The sequence below is a fragment of the Bos mutus genome, chromosome 14, assembly GCF_027580195.1.
Source record: "Bos mutus isolate GX-2022 chromosome 14, NWIPB_WYAK_1.1, whole genome shotgun sequence".
NCBI lineage: Eukaryota > Metazoa > Chordata > Mammalia > Artiodactyla > Bovidae > Bos > Bos mutus.
Genome location: NC_091630.1, coordinates 55,829,949 through 55,853,328, shown reverse-complemented (window position 1 = coordinate 55,853,328; position 23,380 = coordinate 55,829,949). Strand labels below are relative to the sequence as shown.

Below are 23,380 nucleotides of genomic sequence, written 5' to 3'. Positions count from 1 at the left end.
TCTGACACACGCGGTATGGAATTAGGCAACCTTAAATTATGACCTGTTCTCATTTTACGTATCAGAGTACAACTTTGAGTTTGACACAGTTCAGCCTAGAACTGTCCAAGAACTTGCAATGATAATATTATGTCCTTTTATGTCCCCTGTATGATACTGACACTGCTGAGATCACTGGAACAAAAACAGCACCCATGGCCTTGACCTGGTTATCATTGGAATCCAACCAGATGAGCCAACCAGCCACCCTGGAACTTAAGGGAATAGAAGGAAGAGGAGACATACTCAGTTATTTCTCTGTTGTTGTTAACATCTTTCTTTCCCCAAAGGGGATTTGAGATGGCCAGTAATCTCTGCATAATATAATCACATACAGTCACGAGTTGTGTGTGATGATATGTGTGTGATTCAAAGAAAGCACACGTGATTGTGGCTACTTCATGAACCATAGAAGGTGATCTTGCCTGGTCCCTGGGAACCTGCTCTGGTGATGTGACCAACTATCCTCTTTGGTCTCTGCAGATGGCAATGACTCCCCCGTGTGAACCGGGCAGTTCTCCAGTCCGACTCCTTTTCCCCAGGGTTGAACATCACTCAAGGAAGTTGCAACAACCTGATGCCTTTGCAGTCCCAGCTCAGGACTCGGGGAGTCCTAGGATTCCAGGAAGGTCCTTTCACTTCGTTTTCACAGCTTCTTTTTTCCCCGTAGAGACTGTTCCAAGACTTGAATCCTTGTCTCAAATCTCCTGACCCTCCGTGAACATTTGAATCTCAGGAGATGATTAACCGCTGAATTGAGGGGGCGGGGAAGAAGCTTTTATAAATGAATTTGCTTAACTTTCTGACATCTCTCTCTACCCCAGCCTGTAAACATACTGCCATTGCTGCCAGCCTTTCTTTGGTTTGAAAAAGCCCGGTGTTGCTCTTCCCATCAACCCTCTGCTGGACGCTTCTTCCTCTCAATGGGCCTGACTCTCCTATGTCATTTCCCCTCTACCTCCTGGCTCTTGTCTCTTACTCTAACGTAATGCACATCACTGTCATTTAAAAAAAAAAAAAAAACAACTATTACTCCCCCTTTAGTGGGAGTTCTCCTGTAGATGCTACTCCATCTCTTCATTTTGTTTCTGACTTTCTAAGAAAAGAAATCTGCACCATCTGCCTACACTTCCTCAACACCCATTCACTGTCTCTCCCCTCTGTGATTCAGTTTTTACTCTCAACTCTTGAAACTGCAAAGGTTAACAAAGACCAAGTTCATGAACACTTGTTATTCCTTCCATTCTTGTTCTCTCTGTGACACTTGGCACTGTTGCCCCTTCCCTTCTGGAAACTCTGCTTCCTTGATGTCTTACTGTTTCTTTCGGACAGTGATTCATGTGTCTTTCTCCAGTGGCTTCTCTTTTCCTGCCTATCTCTTAGCATGTGTTTTACGTGGATAAGTAATGTTCCCAATGAATCACTCCCCACTCTGGGCTCGCCTGGTGTTGAATCCGGGACCACATGACTTGCTTTGGTCAATGAAACATCAGTGAACATGAAGTCAGCAGAGTCTTGACAAGGACTTGTGTCTTGGCACTTGCCTTCTTGAAACACTCCTCAGAAACTTCCGTGTCTTCTGGATGACTAAGATGAAAGGCCAAGAAGAAAGGAGAGAGGGAATGTCAAAAATACCAGATATTTCCAACTGAGTCCAAAGCCAGCTCACCCACCAGATGAATCATACCTTTTTTTTGGTTCAAGCCACTAAGGTCTGGGATGGCTTGATATACAGTAATAAACAACCGAGAAGACCTGGTGTTTTAATGATTCCTATTGTTGTCCTGCATTCCTCTAATGTTGCATATTTTTCCGGACATCCATTCCAATGGTACCATTCATGTGTCATAATTCTTAAACTTATGTTTCTAGACCAGGTCAGTCTTCTAAATTCCTATCTCTTACTTCCTGGACATCCCCACTTGAATATTCCACAGACCACTCTGAATTCCCACACCAAAGCATCAGGTTCTTCCACAAACTTCTTCCCGCTTATTACTTATCTTGGTTAGTGATACATCTACTTACCAGTCACTCAAGGAGAGAACTTAGAAGTGAATCTTCAACCCCTCCCTTTCATTCACTTATCAACAATCAGTTGTTCACCAAATCTTATCAAGTATGTCACCTAACTCTCTCTCACATTTATCCCTTTATCTCCAACACCTCGAATGCCTCCCTGGTCTAGGACCTCAACATGTTGTACTTTATCAAAAACCTCTACTGTCTCCCTGCTCTGAGGTTTGTTCTGATCATTTTCCAGCTGACAATCCTTTTGTGGCTTGGTAAAGTGTCTGCCTGCAATACGGGAGACCCAGGTTCGATTCCTGTGTTGGGAAGATCCCCTGGAGAAGGAAATGGCAATCCACTCCAGCACTCTTGCCTGGAAAATCCCATGGACGGAAGAGCCTGATAGGCTACAGTCCATGGGGTCGCAAAGAGTCGGACACAAATGAGCAACCTCACTTCACTTCACTTCACTTCACCTATGGAATAAGGTAAATATTTCTTAATATGCTACTAAACCCTTTCTGACCTGGCCTTCCTCACATTTCCACTGTCATTTTCTGCTCTTTCCCTGTGTATACTGTGATCTGAGCCAAATTACTCACAGTGCCGACACTAGCCATCTGCCCCATGGATGTCTCAGACAGTTTTCCTGCCTGGTACCTCCCCTCCCCTGCCATCTGCAGAGTCCTTGAAGACTCAGATTAAATGTCACATCCTCTGTGAAGCCTCCCTGCCTCTCTGGGCAGAAGCAAAATGAGGCATCTCTTCTGAGCAATCAAGTACCCAGTAGTTCTATGACTGTATACATTTTTTAAATTGTGGTGATGCGCTTGAATATCTATCACCCCTGATAGAGTCAGAGAGCTCCTCTGGGGTAGGAGTGGCTTTATTTTTGTTTTCATAGTGCCCAGCACAGTGTCTGATATGTGGCAAGCGTTCAATAATTCCTGAATAAATAAGACACTGTATTTTCCCACTTGTAACGTTTTGTTAAAGTGCCTTGTAATTGGCTAAGTTAGCACCTTGGATTTCCATTTATTAGTCTCGAAATAGAGATGGGAGACTTTAAGTGTTTTTGAACGTGACTTAGGATAAGTCTGGTGATAAGTCACAGAAGTTGGAGCTGGTAACTGAGGGGAGAAGAGGCAAATGCCTTGTTCCAGGTGGGCGGTGGGGCTATGTTGGAACCACTGCCTCCACACCCCCAGCAGTGTTCCTTTCAGACTGAGACCACCTTCTTCCATCACAGGGGGAGTGGTCCATCATGCTGCTCTGTTTTCCTGTGGGATGACGGCCCATGTGACAAGCATTTAGGAACACCTTGAGTCTGAACAATAACACAGGAAGTGTGGAATTGATTTTATTTCTTCCCTTTTCTTGTCTTATGAGGGTTTCTTCTCTTTTTCTCCCTGCTTCAGGTACCATTTCCCACCGTCTGCACCCCATCACAGAGGTCTTTCAAAGGAAAGATCTGACTTGTGACTGTCTGAAGTCTTCAGTGAGCCCCACCTACCCCCAGTGCTTTTGGGGTTCAATCAAGGGCTCTCCTTGGTCCTGCCTACTTCTCCAGTCTAATCTGCCATCCCCTGACTCTACCATTTCTGTAAGCAGGTAAGCACTCACTGGGTACCTTTGTGTGAAGGCTCTGTGCCACTTGGGGATGCCAAAGGACAAAGCATAGCCATTGTCCCCAAGTAGCTCACAATCCAGTGAGGAGATAAGACAAGAATGAATTGTAATTTAATGTAAACCAATATTAATGGGGACAAGTATTAAATGGATGAGAGGACAGCCAGCCATCTTGGGGGCTCAGAGAAGACCAAGCAGGACCTGCCCTCCATGTGCCACTTCGTATGGAACCACTTGTAGTGACCTGTGCTCACCAGGCTTTGAAACCTCTGAACCTTGTGGTCATCCATCCTGCTCTCTTTGTTCCAAGGAAATCCTCAAGCCCCATTTCTTCTAGGAAGCCTGTTCTGCTGTCCCAGCAGCCAGAACCACTCCCTTCTTTCTGCTGCCACCGAGCATGAACTCCATGTCAACAGGGAGCTCGCTGTGACCTCCAGTACTGCCACATAGTAGGCATTGGATCAGCGTTAGCTAAAACTACTGATGATTCTATTAGGGAGCCAGCAGTGGCCTGATTGCAGCCCTGGTGGCTTCTTTTCGCCTGGTCTCTTCACCATTCCAATCTTGATGGTTGCTAGCAAAGGCAGTAGCAGCCAGGCCCATGACCAGTGGAATATGGAGGCTGAACTTACACATCCAACCAGATTCTTTCCCCCATAAAAAGCATCAGCTAGGAAGGTTATGCTGTCCTTCCAGTGATGCAGGAAATGCTTTTCAGACTTCTCTTTTTGGTGCTTTCTTCAGCATTTATAGCCCTCTAGATACCTATAGCTTTATTTTTCTCTATCTTTTCTTTTTAAAACATTTAATGGATTAAACATATTCAGTCAGAATTTATTATAGTCAAGTTTTTAAAACTTTGTGAATAGCTATCATATATACTATTTAAATTCTATATAGTTCCAATGACAGTAAATCATTATTTAATGACAAAATATCCTTCTGGAGCTTGCCAAAATCATTTGGAACCAAATTTGATCAATGATAAAGTAGAATAATAAACTTTTTAGTGGAAAAAAGAAATTGGGCACTAAAAAGAGTTATTTTCTATGACCTACTAATTGGCTCTGAACACAGTTTCAACAGATGAGTTCCAAAAGTGCATCAGAGTAAGTCCTCAGCACTGGGATTGGTGTAATTGATTAGTGTAATTGATTTTAACAATTCAGAAGAACGGATAGGGAAAAGCAGACAGCTTTCAACTGAGTGTGTTCTAAATAAAATTTGGGTATTAGAGATTGTTACATTATGATTATGTTCCCAGAGACAAATATTTATTTGTCTAAGCAGTAAGGCAGACAAACTGTAGGTCAGGTAGCATTAGTTTGAGTTCTTGGAAGAGACTGTTTTCATTCATTTCATGGGGCCTAGAAAACCTTTTTGTAACAGGTCAAGTTGTCCCTGGAATTTTTCTCAACAGTTTTCTGGGGGCCCACCTCCAGGCCTCTTGTACCTTTCCACTGCCCTGTGGCTACAGTGAACTCAAGCCTGTCCTATTCCCTAGGCGCTGAGACTCTGAAGTTACCATTTTCTCTTAGCACTAAATCAAAACCACCAGCCCATTAGATCCTACACTCCAAGACGGCAGGAACCTTGGTCCGCTCTGTTCTTACTGTATCTCCAGCGCCTAGCACAAGGCCTGGAACTTCTCAGACACTCAATGCTGAATGAAGGAAGAAATCTCTAAATTTGTTAGTCCCAGCTAGGTGTTGGGAGAACAACCCATTGAACTAATTTGCACTCATCTGTGAATGACCAGGAGTCCCTTATCTGTCCCTAAGGTATTTGCATACTCAAAGGGAAAGCTTGTGAATTCAAATTATTCTCAATGGGAAAACTTCAATAGTGAAGCAAATGGAGAGAAAACATTGGAGGGTAAAGGGTAGGGCTGGGGAGGGGGTGGAGAGGTTATGACTCCCAACGAGGGCTGCCTAGGAGTCTGACCCTGAGGCCTTTCGCTTTCCAAGGCCCAACAGCTCTGCACTGTTAATCACTTGGGAGAACTTAGAGACTCCTCTGTCCTGTGGGAACCAGGAGGGAGATTAAACAGGGAGGGGCTGTAGGGCTGCTGGTCTCCACCTTGAGCTTTGGTTGTACTATATTACAGTCTCTCATATATTTCAAAGGGAAGTGTCCTCATTTTCTGGTTAAATATACAAGGGCACGGGGGACCTCCTCCCAGTCAAACCTATTTGTTAATTAAAGGTTAACTAATATATTTTTTGGGCTTCCCAGGTGGTGCTAGTGGTAAAGAACCCACCTGCCAATGCTGGAGACACAGGAGACACAGGTTCAGTCCCTGGGTCTGGAAGACCCGCTGGAGTACAAAATGGCAACCTGTTCCAATTTTCTTGCCTGGAGAATTCCATGGACAGGGGAGCCTGGTGGGCTACAGTCCATGGAGCTGCAAAGAGTTGTATAGGACTAAGCACAGCACAGTATACTTTTACTTTATGTAGATATCATTTTTTTTTAAGTTGGTAAATTGACTTGAAATATACCCACATCTGACAGAGAGCTGGGTATACTGTAAAGGATAGAGATAAACCCTTTTATGCCAGTTTTGAGTCCTCTAACATGATCTGTTACTAGTGATTTCTCTGCAGACATGTGTCCTGTCTTTAACCCCACCCCCACCCTTACCCACCCACCACACCCCAAGCATCCCCCATATGCTTTCTCTGAGAGATGCAAACATAATGGAAATGTAAACCTGACCTCAGAATTCTGATTCTTGGTTTATGAAATGAACTATAAAAAAAGACAGAAGTTGACGTTAGTGTTTCCTAATTTTTTAACATCAGAATTTTCTTGAATGAAACATTTACCTCTTTCAAAAGACCATTTAAATGTGTGATAGAAAAAGCCCAAACCAGTGCATTTCAATAAATGGCAGTATAACACATATTTAGAAAATCATTACTGTTAGGAAATGTTTGAGTGATTACATCTAGGATAATCAAACTTAAGTTATTGAAGAGTTGTAGTAGTAATGTAACAAAAGAGTTTTGATTAATCCTTGCTTCAAAGGATAGCCTTAGCACTACAGGATCTGAATGAAGAGAAATTATATTTTCTGAGTTTGTTTTGGAGTCATTAATAGCAACTGGCTTTCCTCTGTATCTGTTACAGGTCCCTATTTGGTTGATATAAGTTCCTTTCTTGATGTGAAAATAAATGTAATTTTAACCCAATAAAGTCCTCTTAATGTGTACAAGTGTTGACGGTTTAAAACATTTATAATTGCTTGGTATTTTGCAGATTAAAGGTACTTGATAAAGGTTGGTAGATCTATTTCCTGAAAGGAAAATTAGTAAAAGATAAATTTCTCCTGGTTTAATATTCATTTTGTACCCGGAAGGGAAACAATAAGAGAATTGGGTATTTAAGGCTAGGCGATCATATAAAAGTGCCATTTTGGCCAAAGAATGATTAAAACACTCTAGTCCTGACACGTTTAATAATGGGCACACAACCTATTTCTTTGTTTCATAACCATTGCGCGCTCTCTCCCTATTTTTGGCAAAGCAACAAATTCAACAAAATCAACGCCATGTAGTTAAACTTTTTGATTTAGCGGTGGATCCGGCTGTCTTGTCAACGAGGAGGTAAAACAAGCAGTGTGCAGAGGCAAGAGAAATTTATCTGAAATGGACAGAAACGTGCCCATTCTAAATAATTTCCTGTGGGAAAATCGTTCCAAGTTGAAGGATAATTACAGGAGAGACGTCCCAACCCTCCGAGTCGCTGCGGTCCGTCCGCGCAGCGTCGCAAGCCTTCCCCGCGGCCCCGCCGCCGCCGGGCCGCCCTTCCTGCCGCGGGCGGCGCACCCGAACTCCGGGAAGGTGCCGCGCGGGGAAACGTGGCACCGTCTCCAGCCCGCGTCCCCGGCGCTGCCGCACAGCGCGGAGCGACCGCTCGGGGAGCCCGGCCGGGAGGGCTGCACGGCAGCCGCGCACGGGCCCGCGGGGAAAGCCGCCCGGAGCGCCGGCGCCCGCCCGGGGACGGGAAGTGGCGCCCGGCCCGCCCTCGCGGCCCGCGGCCCCGCAGCCCCGCGCCGCCCCCTTTCTCTCGGCCTCTCCCTCGGCCTCCGCCACCCCGGCCGAATTCTTGCATAAATTATGCCAGGCGCGCCTGACGTCAGGTGGCGGCGCGCGGGCCCGGCGCGGCGCGGAGGGAGCCGGCGGCGGGCGCGCGCGGCCCCGCGGCCTCGGGCGCGCGCGGCGTGCCGGGCGCGCGCAGGCGCTGGCGTGCTGGGGCCGCGGCGGCGGCGGCGGCGGCGGCAGCGGTGGCGGCGGCGGCGGCGCGGGGGTTGAGCCGCGGTAGTGCGGACGCGCTCGTGCTCGGGAACTATCGGATTAAACTTGAATCGAGTGAAATTACACAAAGGAGCGCCGCGGAGGAGGCGGCCCGGGGACCCGGAGACCCTGAAACTCGCCAGAGCCCCGTTCGCCCCCGGCCAACTCCGCGCCCGAGGATCCAGCCCCCTGGCCGCGGCCGCCGAGCCAACTCCGGAGCCCGCTCTGCGTTTTGTCCCCCCCTCGGCACCGGGCGGCGGAGGAGCCCGCCCGCCCGCCCCGGTAAGCGCGAGAGTTCGCCGGGCGCCTCCGGGAGGGGCGGCAGCGGCAGGAAATCGCTCCGGGCGGGGGCCGGGGCCGCGCGAGGAGTTGGGAGCGAGGAGTTGGGCGTGTGCGGGGCGAGGGGCGAGGGCGGGCGGGGGCCGGGGCCGGGCGCAGGAGCGCAGCGCCGCCGCCGCGGGGCCCGAACCCGCGCCCCGAGCGCCGCCCGGCGCCCCAACTTTTGCCTGCGTCCGCGGGGCTGGCGGCGGCGGGGGCGCGCGGTCCGGCCGAGGGTCACTTCCTCGCATGTAAATGGCTTTTTGTTGTGCTGCCGGCCGTGGGGGGGGGACGGGGGACAGGAGGGAGCGTGTCTGCGCGCGGGGGAGCGCGAGCGCGTTTCCTCCCGCCGGCGCCGAGCACGAGTTGCCGGCTCCATTCGGAAGAAAAAGGAAGGAGGAAAAGTTGGGCTGCAACTCCAGTGCGAGTGGGCGATGGGCGCGCGGGCGCGGGGCGGCTGAGCGGCGGCGGCTCGGGGACGGCGGCGACCCCCGCCCCCCGCCCGGGACCGACCACGCCGCGCTCGCCGGGAGCGGCGGCCGCACCGGTGCGAACAAAGTGCGTCCCTCCCGGCGGCGGCGGCGCCGGCCCGCGCGGGGACGGCCACCGGGCGAGGTGGGTCGGCGGCGGGGAAAGTGCGCGGGGCGCCGCGTGGGGCGGGGGCGGCGCGAACACGCGGCTCGGGGGGCGTCCCGAGCCCGGCCCGTGCCGCCCGCGGGCGCGGAGTTGCGAGCCCGGAGCCGGGGGGCTCCCGGGGCTCCCCAAGTTCGCGAGGAGGAGAAGAAAGGGAGCGGGGCTGGGGCGGGCGCGGGGCGGCGCGGCGAGGAGGGGACCCCACCTTGCCGAGCTGGCCGGGCCAACGGCGGCGGCGGCGGCTGCATAATAGCGACTTTAAGCCCCCGGAGGCAACTCGGCTCCCCCACCCCTGAGCCTCCGGGGGTCAGCGCCCGCGGGGGGGGGGGTCACTAGGTGGCCCCCGAGGTGGCTCGGGTGCCTCTGCCCCCGCAGAGATCCGCGGCTCGGAGCGTGAATGGTCGAGGTGGCTGGAGGCCAAGCGGTCAGCGGGGAGAGGAAGGAGGGCGGCGGGGGACGCGTTGTTTGTTTGGTCGGCACCGGGGACGGGGCTCGCCGGGGGTGCAGGGGCGCGGGCACCCGGTGGGCTGCCGTGCGGGGCGGCCGCGTCGGCGCGGGGCGAGCGCCGCCCGGGGGAGGGGGGAGGGCGGCGATCCCGGGCGCGGGGGTGGAGGGGGGGGAGGTCGGGAGGCTCCGGGGAAGGAGCCGCCGGCCCCGAGCAGCCATCATTACCGAGCCGCCTTTCTCCGGATGGCTGCGCCTCGAGGAGCCCCGCGCCGTGGGAGCGCACCCCGAACTCCCGGCCGGCCGCCCGCTTTGTGAGCGCCCCCGGGGAGCGGCCGGGCGGGGAGTGCCTCTGCTACCCGGCGGCCGGTTTTCCCGGAGGTCACTTTTAGAGACTATTCACGCCTCGATTTTAAACTAGTTTTTTTTTCCCCCCTCTTCTGAACAGACAATGGACAAAAGAAAAGTGGCAACCCACATGGAGAGAGTTTCCTTTTGAATTGCTAGAATTAGATACACTATCCAGCTCGCCACTTGCTAAGTATACTTTCTAGTTTCCCATTGTATATTACCTCGCCGTCGATTTAAAGAACTCATCTTGAAATGTGTCCATCCTCTGGGCTTGATTTCTCAGCTATATTAAATGTTTTCATTTATTTCTAAAGGATTATGTGAAGGCCCTGATTTTTATTTTCAGAAAATTGTAATTCACGCTGTCTTTGCAGTGGGCAGCACCTTTCAAAGAGGTGGAGTGTGTGCTCCCCCCCGCCACACACACACACCATCCCCCCAATTCTCTCCCGGTAAGGGGAGGGGGGAGTACTCCCTAAACGTAGTAATCAAATAGTTTAAAAAAAAAAAAAAAAAAGGCAAAACCAAACAAACTTCTCTTTATTTCCTCACAGATCTATTCTGACGATGGCAAAAAATAAATAAAAAATAAAAATCGTAGTGACTGTGATCTTAGCAGCATGGGAACCCGATTTATTCCTGTTAAAATTCCATTTAGGTAGTAGCAACGTATGATCGTATGTAATTCTTATTTCAGAGATAACTCGAGCAGTGATTCTCCGAAGTTGAACCCTCCTCCCAGCCCCCGGAGTGCGACATCTGTCGCGGAGTGTTTTTGTCTTGCTGTTGCACAACAGAAGCCCTCCAGTCTTTACCCTAAAATGGCAGCTTTCATTCGACTGGGGCCCATTCATTGACAATGATAATAAAGAGGCTGAAAGCTAGATGCTTGGGGCACGGAGCAGGACTGGGTTTGCCTTTCTAGGTGCTAGTAAGTGGGAGACATTTTATGTCTTCCAGATTTGCTCAGGAAAAGTTTCTTTTTCCTGAAAAATCTGGACTGTGGAAAAAAGTTACAAATGGAAGTAGAAAGGGACTTGTAGCAAATTTTAGGAACTTAAGTTTTCTTGTTTCACCAAATGGTGAAATTATGACATCCTCCCTTACCCCTTGGTAACCAGATCAAGGGAGGTAATGAATTTTTGTGAGGCTTGTAACAGGTGAATTTCATCACTATAACACCCAAGAATTGTTTTCTAGTACTTTAGACTTCATTATTTATAGTCTGCTGATATTTTCTTTTTTTTTTTTCTCCCTCTGCGCAAGTCAGTAAATTGAAGCTTGGTGAATTCTAGGTTTTTCAGGATTCAAATGAGTTTCTTGGTAAGAAAAGAATAATAATAAAGGGACTAGTATATGAATTTTAAACTCTAATTATATTGGTTTAATCAGTGAAATTATTTTTAAGTCAGTTAAAATAATTGCTTCCTTTTCTATGTCTTAAGATGGAAGTAAGGATAGAGAAGTCATTTATAGGTGATGGTGATAGTTAAAAACTCAAACATTATTTTCCTCTTTCGAGGAAAAAAATAACACTTTTTCTCCAAGTTGAGAATATATAAGTTGAGTTTAAAATAGCAGATCTTGTAACTTGGTTTTAAAACAGTACTTTCATAGATTCTCCTGTACTTGGTCTAGTTGTTAATCATTTTGGCTTACAGGACTATTTCCAAAACTTTTCCAGCAGAGTATTGAGTTAAAATGAATACCATGGGGAGTATGTGTATAAAACTGTATCAAAGAAATGTTACAAGTTTTTCTTCATACAGATGCAGTCAATAATTTATTACCTATAGTATATTTTTTAAGCCATTAGGTCAAAAGAAAAAAACGCATTTTCATCTATGAGAAAATATAGTCAGAGTATTTAGGTATACATGCCATGTAACCCGTGAGAGCAATCTCAGTGCCAAGGTTAGAGTAGGCATTTCAAACCTTGATGGAAAGCATTTTATTCCCTGTGCTTAAGAAAGTTGGCTTGTCATACGGCCACCATTCGTTTGGTTACTTTGGATTCAGCAATCACTAGTGAGTTTTCAGTGTGTAAAAAGACAAATAAAAGGCAATGCTTTCTCAGAGGGTTCACCATTTAGTAGGAGAGAGCCTTTTAAAGGTACACAGATACTCACATTTAACTTTTAAGGTCAACTTTGGAGGTAATAGTTATTCATCTTTTATTATCCATACATGGCCATCTTATAAACATCTAAATAAGGCATCACAAGAATAAAAATGCTTAGTCAGGGCTGAGCATTTCAAAAATGACTGACTTCAAAAAATGACCCTTAAGATTTCAGCTTTGAAATAAAATGATTCCAGTATTCAGATGGTTTGTGATGTAAACAAACTATCACTTGGATAGATCACATAGCTAAATTCACTGGAGGTAGGAAGGGACATTTGGGGATGATGTTAGGAACGTACTGGCCATATGTGATTCTTTAATCGTCTTTTTCATTCACAAGGAAACATTTGTATATCTTTAAAAGGGTATTCTTTTTATGCCTTTTTAGAAACTGAGAATTTTGCGTTGTATCTTACCAGGTTTCTCAAACCATTATGGTTTTAGCAGTCTGGAAGATAAAATTTTCCTTTTTCTCTGGAAAACTTTATTATTCTTAGTTTTTTGTTTTTTGTTTTTTTTTTAAAATCTGATTTTCAAAGATAATGGATGATGTTAAAATATAAAAGAAATTGGGAATAAATGATCACTTAATTTTTCTACCAAAAAAAAAAAAATGACGATGTAGTGATTTAATCTGGGTATTACTCAGATTGGGTTGCAATTATGGCAGAAGCCCATAGCTGATCTTGGTGGTAGTTAAGAGTGGGGAAAGTAATTAAAAACACTACTGCCATTCTTTTATATTTAAATTCTATCAGTATATTAAAACTCTTAAATGAAACCACACCTGTGTGATAAAAATAATAAACAGGAAAGCACAATGATATTGTCAAGTAGAAATTCATCTTGTGATCATTAGTGAATCTTTGGATATTTAGAGCATGAGGACCTTGGAGAGCTAGTCGAACTTTCTCATTTTACAGATTAAGAAACTGAAGCCCAGAGAGATTAATTAAAGGAGCCGCCTCTGGCTGGCCACCCGCTTACTGCCGGGCAGTCTCGGTCACGGTTGTCTTGCTGGCGCCTAGCTGGGTGCTGCTGCAGGGGGATGCTGGGTTGGTCCTTGCTGGATAACAGAGCTGGTTCTAGAAGGGTCTAGCTCTCTTCCTACTTAGATCTGACTCAGAAGCACCTTTTGGCTTAACCCTGTAACCCACGCTACAGTAGCCTTTAAAGGTGTTCCTATATCGTCAATGTTGTGTTTGTCTCTATTGTGTAGTGATTTGGAGGTTTTTGGGGTGTTGGGTGGGGGGAGGTATGATTACGTATCTAGAGAAAGGTACAGAAAAATTATCCCAAGATTTGATTACTGTTTTCCCTTAAGAAGCATGTATTCCTTATCATAATTAGATTCCTATACCTTTTAACTCATGTTAGGTGACTGCAAACATGATTGTGTTTTTCTTAGTGAAGTATTTTTGGAGGATTTTGTCTTGTTTTTACTTCGAAAAGTAAAAACTATCTTGTTAAAAATGAAAATAGCATAGAACAGTAATGAAGAAGGATTACTGGGTAGGAGGAGGCTGACTGGTCCCTTGGCCCGTTTGCTTGTGACCACGTGGAATCAGAGATGCTTGCTGTCTTCCATGGGCCTTTTGGCCTCTCACTACTGCTGTAGGCTGTACTGCGCCAGGCTTGGCTCGAGTGGCTGGTGGCTGGGACTGTGATCGGTTTTCTGTTTCATCTGTTTTCTTGTTCATCGATTGAAGTATTTATTGGGTACCTGTTACCTACAAGGCACTGGGCTGTACCTGAGTTAGGAATATAATACACAAGAAGACATAGGAGACCCATGTGAAAAAGAAATAGAACTGCCGCGGTGTCATAGGTGCTATGTGCTGGATACCGGTAGGAGGGAAGATCACTTGTTAGCTCTTAGGAGTGGCCTCAGCACTGCTGTCCAAGTGGTGGTAGACGAAGGGGGCTCACCTGGAGGGTGGCAGCATGTCTGAGGTCTACGGAGAGCGGCCAGATGACGCCTAAGAGGTAGGCAGAGGCCATCTTGGGTGGGGCTTATGGGATCTGGAATTTGGGATTAGGAAGAAAAAAAAGCAACAGAGCCACTGATGAGCGCAGAGCAGTGCTTGACATGAGCAGGCTTGTGTTCTGCACACCGAATTGGCGGGTGCGGCGCTGGAGGGAGACTCAGGATATTCCCCTGGTGGTGAAGGAGCAGTGGTTTGGACTGGACTGGTGACCGTAGGGAGGGGGAAGCGGAGAGGCGGGAGAACTATTTAGGAGGCTCGCTGGATTGGACGTGAAGGTAGATTTGTTCTCAGGCAGAGGAACGGGTCAGGGAATGTAGGTTTTCTGGTGTGTTCCAGGCGTGGCTGGCTGGCTGGTGATGCTGCTCACTGAGGTGGGGGGCACCTGGTGGGGCCAGGTCTGAGGAGGAAGTTCATGGGTTCTCATAGCGTGTGACTGAGGTGGCCAATAATGGACCATGAAACCGCCGTCTCAGCCTTCTTTCCATTGCTAGCGGCATTCTAAAACTTTCCAAAGCAGTCTGCTAGCTTCCCCCCAAAGATGGAGGTACACGGTGAGCCCACCAGGAGACCTGACAGAGAAGGGGAACTTTGTTACTTGCCTCCTGTATGGCACTCTGCTTGTTCCTTGTTGAAAAGGACTTTGCTTATTCAGAGAGGAGAACCCTCCAGTAAGCAGACTTTGCCGCATTTTGTTCTTCTGTCTCCACATTCCGGTGGCTGCTTTGTGTTGCTAGTTATGTCTTGGGATGAGGTCCTTGGTCTCCCAGCAGTAGCTGGTGGGTCTCATAGTTAGCTCTGGTTGAATTTTAGGAGCTGGTTGCAGCCACACATGGGTGTGGTAGAAATGAATACATTGCTCAGATAATTGTGGAGGGAAATACCATCCTTGGTCTGAACCCTTAACCTGCTCTGGGTGGGGAAGGAAGGAGTATACATAAACTAGTTTAATGTATCTTAAAAGTCACTTTGCTCAATTATTATAAAAAGTTGTTGTTCAGTCTCTCAATTGTGTCTAAGTCTTCGCGATCCTGTGGACTGCAGCTTGCCGGGCTTCCCTGTTCTTTAGCGTTTCCCGGAGTTTGCTCAAACTAGCATGATTGGTAGCAAGTGAGAAGGCCATTTCCTTCTCCAGGGGATCTTCCCAACCCAGGGATTGATACTGGGCCTCCTGCATTACAGGCAGATTCTTTACCATCTGAGCCACCAGGAAAGAGGTACTAATTAATAAATCCAGACATGTTTTGAAGTTTCTGGGAAAAAGTATGAAAAGCCTGAACATTTATCTTGAAACAGTTTTTTTATTTTTTTTTTGAGGGGATTGTTTGTATTTTATATGTGTGTGTGCACACCAGTTTATAGAGTAGTGATATTGTTGTTTAGTCTCTTAAGTTGTGTCTGACTCTTTTGTGACCCCATGGACTGTAGCCCACCAGGCTCCTCTGTCCATGGGATTTTCCAGGCAAGAATACTGGAGTGGATTGCCATTCTCTTCTCCAGGGGATCTTCCTGACCAGGGATCAAACCCGAGTCTCCTGCAAGTCCAGTGTCACCCGTTTATTTCTGTTACAGGTCCAGCTTTGGTCTTGATGTGGAAAGAGGTCCTTCCTGGGCCTCGTTGTCTTTGGTTGGGGTTCATTTCAAAGATGCTCTGCCTGACGCTGGTCCTCACAAGCCTTTTGGTACCATTGTGACTCCATCCCAGCTTCACCAGGGCCCGCCCCGCCTCCTCTGGGGTGGGCATGATTGTCCTTTGCAGGATTTTCAGGGGCTTGCCTTAGCTGTAGGGGCTGCTCCATCTGCAGGTTTTGCTCTCTCCTCTAGCAGTCTTTAGGGATTGTTAGGATACGTTTAAACTTCAGGGGCAGTAATGTTCCCACGTGGTGAAATAATATAGAAATGCTGGGCATGCTGACTTCAGGTAGACTTGGCTGGCGACCCTACAACAGTTTTTATTTCTAACCCTAGTTCTTCCCCTGGTTAGTTTCAAACATTTCAAAAAACCTTTAAAAATACATTGTCTGGCTTGTTCCCATCAATGGTATATTGGTTTAAGAAACTGTTGGCCTTTCTAGAGGTGCATCCGTGACACTGAATGTAGGGTTGTGCCATGTGGCCTCCAGTGGAGGAATAAAGGGGACGTTATTCCCCACTCCCAACCCCCACCCCAGCTTTAGCCTGTCTGTCCTCAGCATGGGGCGGGCAGAGAGCTGCAGCCACTGCACGGGGCCTGGGCAGCCACACCAAGCCTTTGTGCAGGGAAAGGCAGGGAGATAACATGTGTGCAGTTCTGACATGTCAGGGACTCTCCCTGGGATCCTCCACTCACACGTCAGAGATCTCTACACCGTATTTGTGGTTCATCTGATAAAACGGTACATGGTTCCTCAGTAATTAATTTTCCCCTCGTTCTTTGGCAAGTTAGAGACTGCTTTAAATGATTAAAGAGTCCACTTTGTTCTCTTTTTGTCCTTCTGAAAGAAGCCATAAACACTTCAGAGTTGGTCCTCTTGATATTTAAAACATAATTAGCAAAAGTACATATTATTTTAACACACGTAAAAAGAATGATCCTCTCTACCATGATTCTAAGCCAGCAAGTAGCAAGAAGCTTCTTACAGAATTACAAGCCTCCCTTGTTTTCCAAGCCAGGCCTGTCCTGGCACTAGGTGAAGAATAAAATCAATGGGAACACAGGTGTGCAATCAGCGTATGCCTTAGTTGTGATGTATTTTAAAGCCTGTGGGTCTAGAAATTACTTTATTTATGGATAGGACTAATAATGGATTGTAACTGTTAAGCCTGGATCTTCAAGGTGAACTTTTCTGTTTTAAACATCTCTCTCACTGTGTTTTATGTTCTTGTATTCTTGACCTTGTTTGTGCTTGGGATTTTGCTTTGGCCAATTGCAGGTGTATTGATCTTGTCAGAAAAATCATGCAGACTCATCTGGAGAATGTAAAAATTTTGATTAAATTAGGAAACTGTCTATTTTCTCTGTTAGCTGTGTGATCAACTGAAATAGTGCAGAAATAACCCAGCAGCATTAAAGATATCATTAATCACCATAACAACTAACTAGCAGTTGATTTTTGAGCATTTCCAATCACGTAGGGCTTCCCCGGTGGCACAGTGGTAAAGAATCCTCCTGCCAATGCAGGAGACATGAATTCGACTCCTGGATCAAGAAGATCCGCTGGAGGAGCAAGTGGCAACCCACTCCAGTACTCTTGCCTGGGAAATCCCCAGACGGAGAAGCCTGGTGGGCTGTAGTCCATGGGGTCACAGAGTTGGATGCGACTGAACGTGCATGTCAGATAGGCATTTGCTAAGTGTTTTGGTTACTCATTAGAACAACTCTAGGACAGGGGTCCCCAACCCCTCTGGTCCTTGGCTTGTTAGGATCCGGGCCACATAGCGGGAAGTGAGTAGTGGGCCAGCCAGCAAAGCTTAACATGTTGCTCTCCATCACCTGCATTGCTGCTGAGCCATCACCCTCACTCTCCGCCCAAGGTCCGTGGAAAAACTATCCTCTATGGAACCAGTCCCTGGTGCCAAAAAGGCTGGGGACCACTGCTCTAGGAAATAGAGTGTTTACTCCCGTTTTACAGATTCAGAGACTTGGACTGAGGGGTTAAAGTGTCCAGGACCACACATAACTCTAGTGCATGCTGGAGGAGGATTTTGTTTTTATATATTTATTTTTATTTGGCCATGCTGGGTCTTCGTCGCAGTACATGGATCTTTGAACCTCATTGCCACACGCGGGATCTTTAGTTACAGCTTGCAAACTCTCAGTTGCAGCATGTGGGATCAAGTTCCCTGACCAGGGGTCGAACCCAGGATCCCTATTTTGGGAGCATGGAGACTTGGCCACTGGACCTCCAGGGAAGTCCCTGGAGGAGGATTTTGAAGTTCACCAGTCTCCAGAATCTGTATTCGTGATCCATCACCAGGTTCGTACCACTGCTGCCTTAATAGGTAAAAGTGCATTAGAAATGCCAGCAACGCCCTGTAATCCTGTGTCTCCTGTCTGCTCAGGCTTTTCCGGTCACATTTGCTCTTTTTGTGCCTGCTGTACTTGGGGTGGGGGGTGGGGGCGGGCGGCGCCGTATGTTAATATCTTGGGATGTCTTGACTCCCAAGATGACTGGGTTCTATGCCTTTCAGCATCATACCCTTCCTGTCCCATGAAGACACCGAGAGGAGTTGTTCTCCAGCAAGTTTTATTCTGTGGTGGCTGAGAACTTGAGTTGTGGCATCAGACAGATCAGCTAAGTGAATCATGAAACTGGGAATAATAATACTCTCCACCAGCCAGGGTTAGGGCGGAAGGTGGCATGAGATGCTTCAGCTTCAGGCACTCAGTATAGCTTATGGCATATTTATTGAGGAGTTACTGGTAGCATTAGCTGACTCTTGGTCATTGAATTTATCAAACCATGTGCCTTGGTTTTATTTTTCACTTAAAAAAGTCCCCATAATCCTGAGTCATGAGAAGCCCACTGTGGAGTCCAGCTGCCTGGTTTGCCTCAGGAGTCGACATCAGATTTCACAGGTGTGTGCCTGTGTCCAGGTACAGAACTAGTTATTGTTCCCCTACACAGAGGGGACTTGGATATCCCAGGTGCTAACGATGCTGCCTTTGAGGGAGCAGTCTCTTCCTAGCCCTGGGGATTCCTTTTGCTGGCTGAGCCTTGGCTGTCTCGCCAGAGAACCAGTCATTTCTTCTTTTCCCCAAACCTGCAGTTCTCCAAAGACAGTGGGGATGTCACCAGTGGTGGGCATATTCCATCGGCTCTGGTGTGGACGAACCTTCCAGTGTAGACCAGAGAGGCACAGGGTGTTCTCAGAATCTGTAACTCTAGATCCTTGAGTCTCTGAACGTTGGAGTTAGCCCTCCCCTGCCTCAGATTCCGTCTCTTGCTTAAGAAGGAGACAAGAAAGGATCTAAACTGAGAGTAGATTTGCGGTGGGGTCTGGGAGAAGAGTAGCCACTGTTAACAGAAAATGAGAAGGTTCCTTGCCTCTGGAAACATGAGGCCCCTGGAGGCGGCTTCCTTGGTATCCCACTGCTGTCAGGACTGGCACGACGGTGGGTGAGGTGGTGCATCGACGGCTTTCGTTTTACTTTATTCCATTTTATTTTCACTTAAAAGTGACTCTTAAGGGAAAATGAAATGGGGCAGAGTGGAAAGAGTTGGCAGACATGGGTGTGTGGAAGTTTCCTGTATTCTTTGGTCCCTACTACAGGGTTGAAAACTTGTAGAAGCCTCTTGAGTCACATGGCCTTTTAAGAGCTCGACCTCCACAGCTACCATCTATGGAGCGTGGGCTTCATGTGAGTTTGCATTTTGCTAACAACCTGTGTACTTACCTGAACTGTTGTCCCCAATGATGGAAGTAGGATTAATCAAAACGGTGAGGTGGGAACAGTAATTGTCATTTTGTAGGTTACAAAATGGAGACTTAGAGAATTAAACATGTATTTGTTTAATACATGGTGCAGTTGGGACTCAAATCAGGACAGGTTCATTTAAGAGCCTGTAGTGTGAACCTCTCTGCAGAAAGTGCTTGGGATGGGTGGTCACAATGGAATGACCTCAGCCTGAGAAGGGCAGGACCAACATCTATCAAGATGAGCACACCTGTGCTTTCGAGGCCCAGCTCCCCGAGCCACACTAAGAGGCCCAGAGCTGCGCATGAATGGCTTATAGTCAGGGGGTTGTCTTTTCCTCCTCACAAGTCATATCTTATCAATTGCGAACACTTTCCACCTAAAAGACACTCACTTATTGTGAGACTCACTAGTATTCCACCCTGTTTTTGTTTATCGGTCCAAAACGTGACCAACCACAGAGTATTCAGCTTGCTACAGAACTGGCTGTTTTTTTCCAGTGTTTATCCAAGATGTATTCATTCACATGGACTTCCCAGGTGGCGCAGTGGTAGAGAACCCACTTGCCAATCCAGGAGATTTTAGAAACACAGGTTCCATCCCTGTGTTGGGACGATCTCCTGGAAGAAGAAATGGCAACTCACTCCAGTATTCTTGCCTGGGAAACTTCATGGACAGAGGAGCCTGGTGGTCCACGTGGTCCATCTGGTCACAAAGAGACATGCATGTGTGCACGCGTGCTAAGTTGCTTCAGTCATTTCTGATTCTTTGCCACCCTGTAGACTGTAGCCCACCAGGCTCCTCTGTCCATGGGATTCTTCAAGCAAGGACAGTGAAGTGGATTACCATGCCCTCGTCTAGGGGATCTTTCTGACCCAGGGATTGAACCCTTATCTCATGTCTCCTGCGTTGGCAGGCAGGTTCTTTACCACAAACCTCCAGTTAAAACTTGGGAAGTTTTACTATTTTTGGTGCACTTAAAAATTCAGTTTTGGGTTTTTTTTTTTTTTAATTGTGTTTTGTTTTATAGAGCTAGGTTTATCACCAGAATTAGCATTTTAAGGTTTCCATTTCCCCCTCTCATTAGAAGACACTTGAACAAAATCCAAGTTGGTATTGGAAGCAGATTTCACGCTCATAAGGAACTTCGTGGCTACTGTGGGCCGGTGAGAGCCATTCTGTTTAGCTGCCGAGGTCTGGCAGGAAAGGAGAACTGTCTGATGTCCGTCAGATGCTTAGTAGGGATGCACCGCTGTGACGCAGTCAGGTAATTTCCCACATGGTTCACCCTGTGGGTGGTGACACAGCTGTGCCTGGATTGCTAGCAGGCACGCATTGTCATCATAGACTAGCTGAGAAATCCGGTGTTTGTCTCCGTGTGAACAGAAGGAGATGTACTGCCTGAAGATCCTCACAGAAGCCTGGCTTTTGCTGATGGCATGGTGACATTGGGGACCGACGGTCAGTCTCTGACTGTATGTAGCTCAGGCTTTTCAGAACTTGAAGAAATGCCCATATCACCGGTGTTATCCTTTACGGATCACTACCACCGTAATAATAACATTAAGAAGAAGAATATCCTCACTGGGCAAACCTGAAAATGACTCGACTACCTGTGCCTTCTCTAAACAAGACGGCTTGAGCCAGCTGTTGAATTTGGAACGTAATCTGATTTGTGTCACCCAGCAGCTCCAGGCTAGGGGTGAGAAAATGGGTCTGTTTATTCAAAGCATTATAGCATTCACTCATATCCTTATGAGATTTTCTTGTGTGTCTCTTAACTCTTCCAATATTCTGTTGTGTGAAAGGAACCCCCGCTTTTCCTTTCCTTACCGTTGTGAGACAGGTGCATAGAAGACTCAGGTCCCTCATTCCCAGGCAGAAAAGCTAACAAAGTACGTGGTGGATTTTAGGGAGGAGGGAGCAGTGGCATGCTGCTCCATCTTGCACCTTCTCAGCAATGTCCTCCCCTCCCTTCTACCCTCCAGGATTCACAGGTACAAGGTGGTTTTGCAGAAATAATATATCCATTGGTCTTTAAGGAAGAGGAGGTGATGAGCGGGACTGAGGTCGCTTTTTCATCTGTTTTCTCCAAGTGACCTGTAGAATGGGTCTGTTCACATGATCTTGAGGCTCTTATATAATTATTTCAAAAGTTCATCTGGTAAAAAGTGACGGGCACAGTAGATATCTATTGGGCCTTAGAATGAACACAGTTACCTGGTGGTATGTGCGTAATTAGTTGCTCAGTCGTGTCCGACTCTTTGCGACTCCTTGGACTGTAGCCTGCCAGGCTTCTCTGTCCATGGGATTTTCCAGGCAAGAATACTAGAGTAGGCTGCCATTTACTTCTCCAGGGGATCTTCGCCACCCAGGGATCAAACCCACATTTCCTGCATTGGCAGGCGGACCCTTTACCACTGAGCCACCTGGAAAGCCCCACAGTCACCTGTGCTGCTTGTTAAAGATGCAGGTTCTGGGAGTCCAGTGATTAGCCCTCTTCACTTTCACTGCCAGGTCTCAGGTTCGATCCCTGGTCAGGGAACTAAGATCCCACAAGCCTTGTGGCATGTTACAGCAACAACAATAACAACAGCAAAATGCAGATTCTTCAACCCTACATTGGTTTTATTCCTGGATTAAAATCTCTATGGGCCATCTAGAATCTGAATTTTTATCTCGGTGCTTTTGAAATACTCTAAAAGGCCTCACGTTTAGACCAGTATGTTAGTTATACAGTGAACGTACCATGGAAATACAGAACAATTCAGAAAAATGGTAGCATATATTTTTACAGTATTTTTTGGAGCTTTGCAGGTAATGTTATTCTCTTATATGTGAGTGAGTGAAATGTAGCTGCTGTGTGGGATTCCAACTATATAAAGGGCAAAGATGGACACATGGTTGAGCTTGGGAGCATAGTCTACCTTAAAGGCAGTAAAAGGGATGGAGAACAACATGTGTTGTGTTTACTCATTAAATTGTATTTTCATTTCTGCCACAGAATAATTAAAAACTTGTTTTATGTGTAGTTCCAGCTTACATGGTATGATTAGTGGGTGGATTTAGGGGACTTCACCAGCGGTCCAGTGGTTATGACTCTGCCTTTCCAATGCAGAGGGGGTTGGGTTCAGTCCCTGGCTGGGGAACTAAGATCCTGCATGTGGCATGGCCAAAAAAAAAAAAATTAAATTAAAAAAGTATTAACAAAAAAAGTGAATGGATTATCACTATTTGGGGGCAGCCCGTTCCAAGATGGTGTTATTTCCAAGAGCAGCTCAGACGTGAACGGTGAGAGTCGGGTGGCAGGTCGTCTGGCGGCTGGACTTGGCAGCGTCCATCTCTGTGGGACCCCGGTACTCCTACGGGAGGTGATGGGAAGCGGCTCCCGGCTTTTTTCTCAGCCCTTCTCCTCCCTTCCTTTCCGATTTCTTCCTCACTGCCTGCCCCATCTTCTTGCCCCACCATCTCCCTGGACCTGGGTGGGAGGCTCCGTCAGGGTCCTGGGCCTCCCCCGGCTCCTTGCTCCTCCTGCTGCTCCCTGAACACAGCCACTGTCCTGAAAGCGCCCATCTCGGCTCCTCTAGGGCCCAGCTCAGACCCACAGCTCCAGATCCTGTTTCCAGGTGATTAGGTCCTAAAACTTTATTTTTATTCCCAGTGTCTTCCCCCAAGCTTCTGTTCTTCATCTTCCCAACCTGTCTGAACCCGAAGTCTTCCCAACACCGCCTCCTTCCTGCATGAAGCCCTGGCCTCTCAGCCTCACGTTGCGCTCTGTGCCACCCCACATCCCAGCCACCTCTCAACCTCTGCAGTCTCCTCCGAGTTCAGGGGCCTCCACACCCTTGGGTCCTGACGTCCTGGTTTCTTTGACCGCATTGCATCCTCACGACACTCGCCTGCCTGTTAGCACACAGCGCCAGGCCTGCTGAGCCCTGGCCGTCCTTGTCCTTGTCCTTTGCACTGGAGGAGACTGCCACCTGCCCTCTCTGCTCCCAGCGTTCTCCTTCATTCATTCCCGGGGTAGCGGGCGCCCTGGTTGCGGGTCTGGAAGCTCCCAGGCTCCCGCAGAAGGGTCCTGCTCATCACCTTCGAGTTCAGTGGGCCTGATGGGTTTAAAGTCAAGACTATTGTGTGTGGGCGGGTGAGG

The 23,380-nt window shown here is 47.6% G+C and overlaps 1 protein-coding gene across 6 annotated transcripts in view; it reads left to right on the top strand.

Moving 5' to 3' along the window:
• Positions 1-7,921: 7,921 nt before the first annotated feature.
• CHD7 (chromodomain helicase DNA binding protein 7) overlaps positions 7,922-23,380 on the top strand; it is a 190,754-nt gene continuing 175,295 nt past the window's right edge. For 3 of the 6 annotated variants that reach the window (XM_070382360.1, XM_070382359.1, XM_070382355.1), the window contains exon 1: positions 7,922-8,258. The gene's annotated coding sequence lies outside the window, so the exon portion shown is untranslated. Of the gene's footprint in view, positions 8,259-8,527; positions 8,546-8,649; positions 8,910-23,380 lie in introns of those variants that run through there. The other 3 variants (XM_070382361.1, XM_070382358.1, XM_070382356.1) reach the window with 3 other exon arrangements.